Source organism: Triticum aestivum, chromosome 3D, assembly GCF_018294505.1.
Source record: "Triticum aestivum cultivar Chinese Spring chromosome 3D, IWGSC CS RefSeq v2.1, whole genome shotgun sequence".
Lineage (NCBI taxonomy): Eukaryota > Viridiplantae > Streptophyta > Magnoliopsida > Poales > Poaceae > Triticum > Triticum aestivum.
In genome coordinates this window covers 19,990,759-19,997,797 of record NC_057802.1, presented here as the reverse complement: position 1 = coordinate 19,997,797, position 7,039 = coordinate 19,990,759, and positions in this window count along the sequence as shown.

The window sequence follows — 7,039 nt, the reverse complement described above, 5'->3', positions numbered from 1 at the left end:
CGCTCTTTTGGCGTACCTGAAACCACAAGCTCGTCCGTACTGGACGTATTAGCATAAATCACCAAAGCCTTGCTAGCCTCCTCCCCGCCTGCAGCAGCGACTTGATCACTAGCAGCGGCACGCTTCCCCAATGCGGAGACGCCATCAGAGAGGTCTACGTCGTCCATATTCACTTCCTGAGAAAGATTACGCAGCACCGGGATCATATCCGAGCTCCTCGGCTGGGAGTAGTCCGAGTGTTGTGTGCCTTTGGAGGTGTGCTCCTGTACCTGAACATGCACGTGAGCATCTGCATGTGCATGGCGATCTTCCATTGCACCCTTGCTGCCTCCTGACATGGCTTGCATCTTTTCGGCTAGCATTGCATCAACGGCAGGGTTTCCGGAGCTGTGACTGCTGCATGCTACTGACGCCTAACCGCGCTGCCTTCCGGGCGCCGCGCGCCTCGTCCGCCTCGGCCTCGGGCCGACGACCCGGTGCTCTCTGAAGAGAAATCAAGGCCGCGGTACGCCATCGGGTTGACCTTTGCTTTCACTGTTCCGGACTGCCTCCCAAAGCGGCGTGGTAGAGAAACATTTGAGTTTGCCCCTATACTTGCCAGATGGAGGCCCTCCTCTCAACTTTTGGCCACACGATTTCTCCTTATGTCCGAGGTAGCCGCATGTGTAGCAGAAGTCGGTGCCGCATATTGGATTCATTGTTGTGGCTAACCAAGTTTTGACCAACAAGATGTCCTCATAAGTTGATAATGCCGGACCTCTTGCCTTCGCCGTCTTGCCCTTCTTCTTCTTCTTGCTCGGGTTGGGATCGGATGTCCCTAACATCAAATGCGGTGCCTCCCAATTGACAGTCCTTTTGGATCGGACCTTCATTGTCATTGATCATGTTCGACATGAACGCCTCCTAGATGATCATGATTTGCAAGCATTCATCATGTCCGAAATGAACTAGTGGTCTATGTAAAACATTGAACATGACGTATGCAACTTTGATCGGACAGGAGCAAACAAAATGTACCGACTCGTTCTGTCATTCCGTCGAACATGTCGAGGGCAGCCCGGCCACCGCTGGCACCCATGCTCATCTGCGCCCGAACGAGCTACGGCGGGTCACATACGTCTACCGCCGGCATCTACGTGGGCGGAAAGCTCTACATAATGGCCTAGTCGGCCGTTGGATCCTCCTCTGTCCCAACATGGTCGGAAGGCGTAATCCGCGTTGGTGCTCGGATGGAAGGGGTGCGGGGTACCGCGCAGGGCGGCGGAAACATCTGCTCGCCCATGTCCGCACCTCCCTGGATCTTCCGAGCAAGGTTCTCCGCCTTGCACGTCGGAGCCGAGGAAGGGACGCCGATGGACGAGGCAGACTGCATCTCCATCGCGGCGGTCGGGGACGGGCTGGACGACATCTACGACGGCGGATCGGGACCGGTGGCGAGGATGGGGAGGATGGGGAGCAAGGATGGCGGACCGCGAGGGCTTAGACACGGGAAAGGTTGGAGGGAGGTGAGAGGAGGAGGAAGGGTTTGGTGGATTTGATGTAATTTACGGTTGGGCCGGGCTGTCGGGTTCGACGTGCTGTGCGTTCCCGGACGCCCTCATATCCGCCCACATTTGGGCTGGATTTGAGGGGTGCCGGTCAGCCCGATCATTTGAGACTCGTTTAAGAAACCCGTCTGGGTCAAAATTTCGTGACCGGTCAGTGACAAAGCGGTCTGCCCGAACGTTTGAGATAGGCTTAGGGCGGCCGGCCGTAGATGCTCTTAGCTGGGTTGTTATTGTTCTTTGCGGCCAAGCGATTCCTAACTTCCACATCACATCATTAAAAAGAGATAGATATATACTTCCCGCACCGTATTAGTATAAGAATATGTTATCGTTGGGTTGCTGCTACTTGGAAATCAAGCATTTCAGCTGTCCTGCACCATACGCCATTCTCGAGTGGCTCCTCGCGCGCCACTAATCTAATCCACTAGACGCACTTGGTCTCAAGCTCCGCCTAACTAATTTATTCCATCTTTTTGACACAAAGCGTCGTCTAATCTTCTCTTTTTGACAGAAAGTTTGTCTAATTACTTATTCGATTGGAACGGCTAGGAAGCCACCACAATCAAATGCTATGACCCCTATTTAGCTAGCCTGTGTTCTGATTTCACCGGTCGATCCACTTGTGTTGGCGTGCCTGCTTGCGTGTCTGCCTGTCCAGATAGCAAGCAGTGGGTTCAATTTCCGAGACGGCTAATCGCATCTGCTTGTCCAGCGCCAATCACAGGCCATGGATCATGCCCTTGTATTTTCCATGCCATTCTGTGGGCTGGCTGGCAGGTCTACACCGGTTCCTTGGTTAGAAAATAACAAGTGGGAGGATTCTATTATGAGCAGTTCGGTAGCAAATGCACTGAATCTAGTAGCAATCTGTTGTTTCAAGCTGGCCCAAACAGATTAAGCAACTCGGTGAACTTGGAAAGAAGGGAACTAAAGCTCTGCTTTCTTTCTAGGGAATCTATATATTTTGCTTGCCAACGCCTTTTTTTATAGTAATCCTATGCACTAAAGAGTTACCAACTTAATACGGTCTGATTTACGCTAAGAAATGATTGGTGGGGTCGGTCGGTCATAGAGACACCATCCTATTTTTTACCCAGTGACCGTAGATTATAAATATGTACTGGCCACGATACAAAAAACATCACCCAATACCAGCTCTAGGAAACAGGAAAATTAAATTACAGGTTCTGTGCTATCCAGAGTTCAATCTGATCTGCCTTGCCTTGCTTGGCTCGAAGCTTGGTGTTTCGGAGTCCTCCTTTCAGAAAGTATTTCCAGGAGTTTAGGTGTGGAGCTACTGTTCTGAAGATTTTATCATTCCAGACCATCCAGATACTCCAACATCCCATGATAATGATCAACATAGCAATGTTTGTTGGAAGTCTGTTCAAGGTGAGGTGAATCTCATCGTAGGCAGAAATGCCTCTTTGTTTTATTGGTAGAAGGTGGAACCAGCAACTGAGAGCAAATGAACACTTCCAGAATAGGTGGATCAAAGTCTCTTATGTGGAATCATCACATAAAGCACAAGTATAGTCCTCTAAGTACGTGTATGCTTCTGCGATGCAGTAAGTTCCTGGTACTCACTCTATCATGTAATAAGAGCCAAACGAAAGTCTTGTGTCTGAGTCTGCAAGCAGTGTTCCAAAGGAGTTTAAATATATCGTGTGCAGTGGATTTTACAATGATGGTCTTGTACATCTTCATAGAGGAGTAATGTGGAGAGGTCTAGGAATATGCCCATCTGTCCTTATCAATTGTAGCTTCTCTGTTGTGGATATGATCCTCGAGAGTATTGAATTGAAAGAATGCTTGCTGGGAGAGTGGGCTGTGGAACAGGTGGCTGATCTCCTGTTGGCCAATAGCTTTTGCCAGTGTGATTTGTTTGTTTATGACAAAGGAATAAAGCTCAGGGAACTTGGAATGTAGGGGCTCTCCTAACCATTTGTCAGACCAGTGTCTCCCTTATGAGGTTTGCATATGCATGGCATGCTGTTTAAAAGTGGGGAGGAGCTTGAGGATAGTTTTCCACCAGAATGAGCCTACCATTTTCTCACAAGGGAGACTATCCTGGTAGTGAGTTTCCCAAATGATGTTAACCTAAGGGGTGTTATCTTTATTGAAGAATTTGTGCAGGAACTTCATGAGCAAGGCTTGATTGCGAGTATGAATATCCAAAACACCCCATCCACCCTGCATTTTAGGCTGGCATACTTTGTTCCAGGAAACAAGTACTGATCCTCTCTCTTGGGTTCCAAATCTCCTCCAGAAGCAATTCATGATGTAAGAGTTGATTTTTTTACCACTGTCTTAGGAATCATCAGAGTGCACATGAAGAAGATTCTGTGAGTTTGTCTCCAGTAGACAGTAGAGTAGAGCAGCCAAGGAGCCTATTTTAGATTCTTTTCAATATAGGCACAAAATCTTCTATTCTGGGTTCGGTATAGCAGAGGGGCGGCCCACGATAGCTGTGTGGGAGGGATCCAATTTTACAGCCCAAGAGGTTTGATAGTGCGGTCATCTTGTTCATGGGGGTGTTGATTGCTATCAGATTGGATTTAGAGTAGTTCACTTTGAGACCAGTATATGCAGCATAGTGAAGTAGGAGATTTTTTATGTGTTCCAACTGTCTGTTGTCCGCCTTTGCAACCAAAATGGTATCATCTGCATATTGAATGATGGGGAAGTCTGGGCAAGAACTGTCGGTGAGAGGTGTCTCCACTAGGGCATTATGCATATAGCTTCATTCATCATGGACTGTAGAACAACAGCACCAATGACAAATATCAATGGGGAGAGACGATCTCCTTGTCTGACACCTTTTTTGCATAGAAATTGCTTCCCTGGAACACCATTAAGAAGAACAGATGAGTATCCAGTCCCATAAATCATGGTGATCCGTTTAATCCATTTGGGGTCAACCCCTTTGGCCTGCATGATCTGTATGATGGTGTCATGGCTGAGCATGTCAAAAGCCTTTTCAAAATCCAGCTTTAGTAAAACTAGTTCTTTCTTGCTTTGATAGCACTGATGAATGTATTCATATGACCAAGCCAAACAATCTTGGATACACCTGTTATTGAGAAACCCATATTGGTTGGTGTGGACCATTCTGAGGATAACTTTCTGCAATCTATTGGCCAATAGTTTAGTCATGATTTTCAAAGTACAATTGAGCAGGGAGATAGGCCTAAACTCTGCTGGGCTAGATGCAACATCAATTTTTGGGATCATAGTAATGAAAGAATAGTTGATGCTTTGGATATTGACATTGCCAGAATGAAAGTCTTCAATGAGCGTATAAAAATCAGGTGCAATGATATGCCAGCAGTGTTTGAGGAATGTTGCATTAAAACCATCTGGGCCTGGTGATTTATCAGAGGGCTTTTGATTGATCGCCCTGTCAATCTCTTCCTTGGAGAAAGGGGCTTCCAGTTCTGATAGTCCTTCAAGGGGCTGTAGTAGATTCTCCAGGTGGAGTGGATTCTGAGTGTGTTTTAGTGCCCAGTCTTTCTTTAAATGCCCTAAAAAGGATGGCAACTTTGGCCTGATGATCATGGTGCTCATTGACAACTTCATCTTCAAGCACTCAGCTACAGTTATTTCTGAATTTGATTGTAGCCTTTTGATACGTCTTCAACGTATCTATAATTTATGAAGTATTCATGCCATGTTTACAATAGTTTTATATGATTTCGGTATGATTTGATTAGAACTAAACCGGACTGATGCTGTTTTCAGCAGAACTACCGTGGTGTTGTTTTTGTGCAGAAATAAAAGTTCTCGGAATGCGATGAAAATCAACGGAGAATTTTGCTGGAAAATATAAAAAATACTGGAACGAAGAGTTACCGGAGGGGAGGCCCGTGGGCCCCACGAGGGTGGAGGGCGCGCCCACCCCCCTAGAGCGCGCCCCTGTGCCTCGTGGACTTCCCGTGGGGCCCCCTGACTTGTTCTCGATGCCAACCTCTCCTATAAATACCCAAACCTCCAGAAAATAACCTAGATAGGGAGTTCCGCCGCCGCAAGCCTCTATAGCCACCAAAAACCAATCGGGACGCTGTTCCGGCACCCTGCCGGAGGGGGGGTCCATCACCGGTGGCCATCTTCATCATCCCGGCGCTCTCCATGATGAGGAAGGAGTAGTTCACCCTCGGGGCTGAGGGTATGTACCAGTAGCTATGTGTTTGATCTCTCTCTCTCTCTCTCTCTCTCTCTCTCTCTCTTGTGTTCTTGATTCGGCACGATCTTGATGTGTCGCGAGCTTTGCTATTATAGTTGGATCTTATGATGTTTCTCCCCCTCTACTCTCTTGTAATGGATTGAGTTTTTCATTTGAAGTTATCTTATCGGATTGAGTCTTTAAGGATTTGAGAACACTTGATGTATGTCTTGCATGTGCTTATCTGTGGTGACAATGGGATATTCACGTGATCTACTTGATGTATGTTTCGGTGATCAACTTGCGGGTTCAGCGACCTTGTGAACTTATGCATAGGGGTTGGCACACGTTTTCGTCTTGACTCTCCGGTAGAAACTTTGGGGCACTCTTTGAAGTTCTTTGTGTTGGTTGAATAGATGAATCTGAGATTGTGTGATGCATATCGTATAATCATACCCACGGATACTTGAGGTGACATTGGAGTATCTAGGTGACATTAGGGTTTTTGGTTGATTTGTGTCTTAAGGTGTTATTCTAGTACGAACTCTAGGATAGATCGAACGGAAAGAATAGCTTCGTGTTATTTTACTACGGACTCTTGAATTGATTGATCTGAAAGAATAACTTTGAGGTGGTTTCGTACCCTACAATAATCTCTTCGTTTGTTCTCCGCTATTAGTGACTTTGGAGTGACTCTTTGTTGCATGTTGAGGGATTGTTATATGATCTAATTATGTTATCATTGTTGAGAGAACTTGCACTAGTGAAGGTATGAACCCTAGGCCTTGTTTCGAAGCATTGCAATACCGTCTTCGCTTACTTTTATTACTTGTTACCTTGCTGTTTTTATAATTCCAAATTACAAAAACCTATATCTACGATCCATATTGCACTTGTATCACCATCTCTTCGCCGAACTAGTGCACCTATACAATTTACCATTGTATTGGGTGTGTTGGGGACACAAGAGACTCTTTGTTATTTGGTTGCAGGGTTGTTTGAGAGAGACCATCTTCATCCTACGCCTCCCACGGATTGATAAACCTTAGGTCATCCACTTGAGGGAAATTTGCTACTGTCCTACAAACCTCTGCACTTGGAGGCCCAACAACGTCTATAAGAAGAAGGTTGTGTAGTAGACATCACCTTTGCATGAAAGAGTATGGTGTTAGCCTCTCCCATCTGAATCAGTCTGACAAATGGCTCTATTTTTCCAATAAATTCTCTGATGTTCCAAGAGTAGTTCAAGATATGTTTTGAGTACTTTCCTCCCATTAGATTCTTGAATAGTCAATGCTCTGAAATCCTCAAAGTAATCATAACAAAGAAT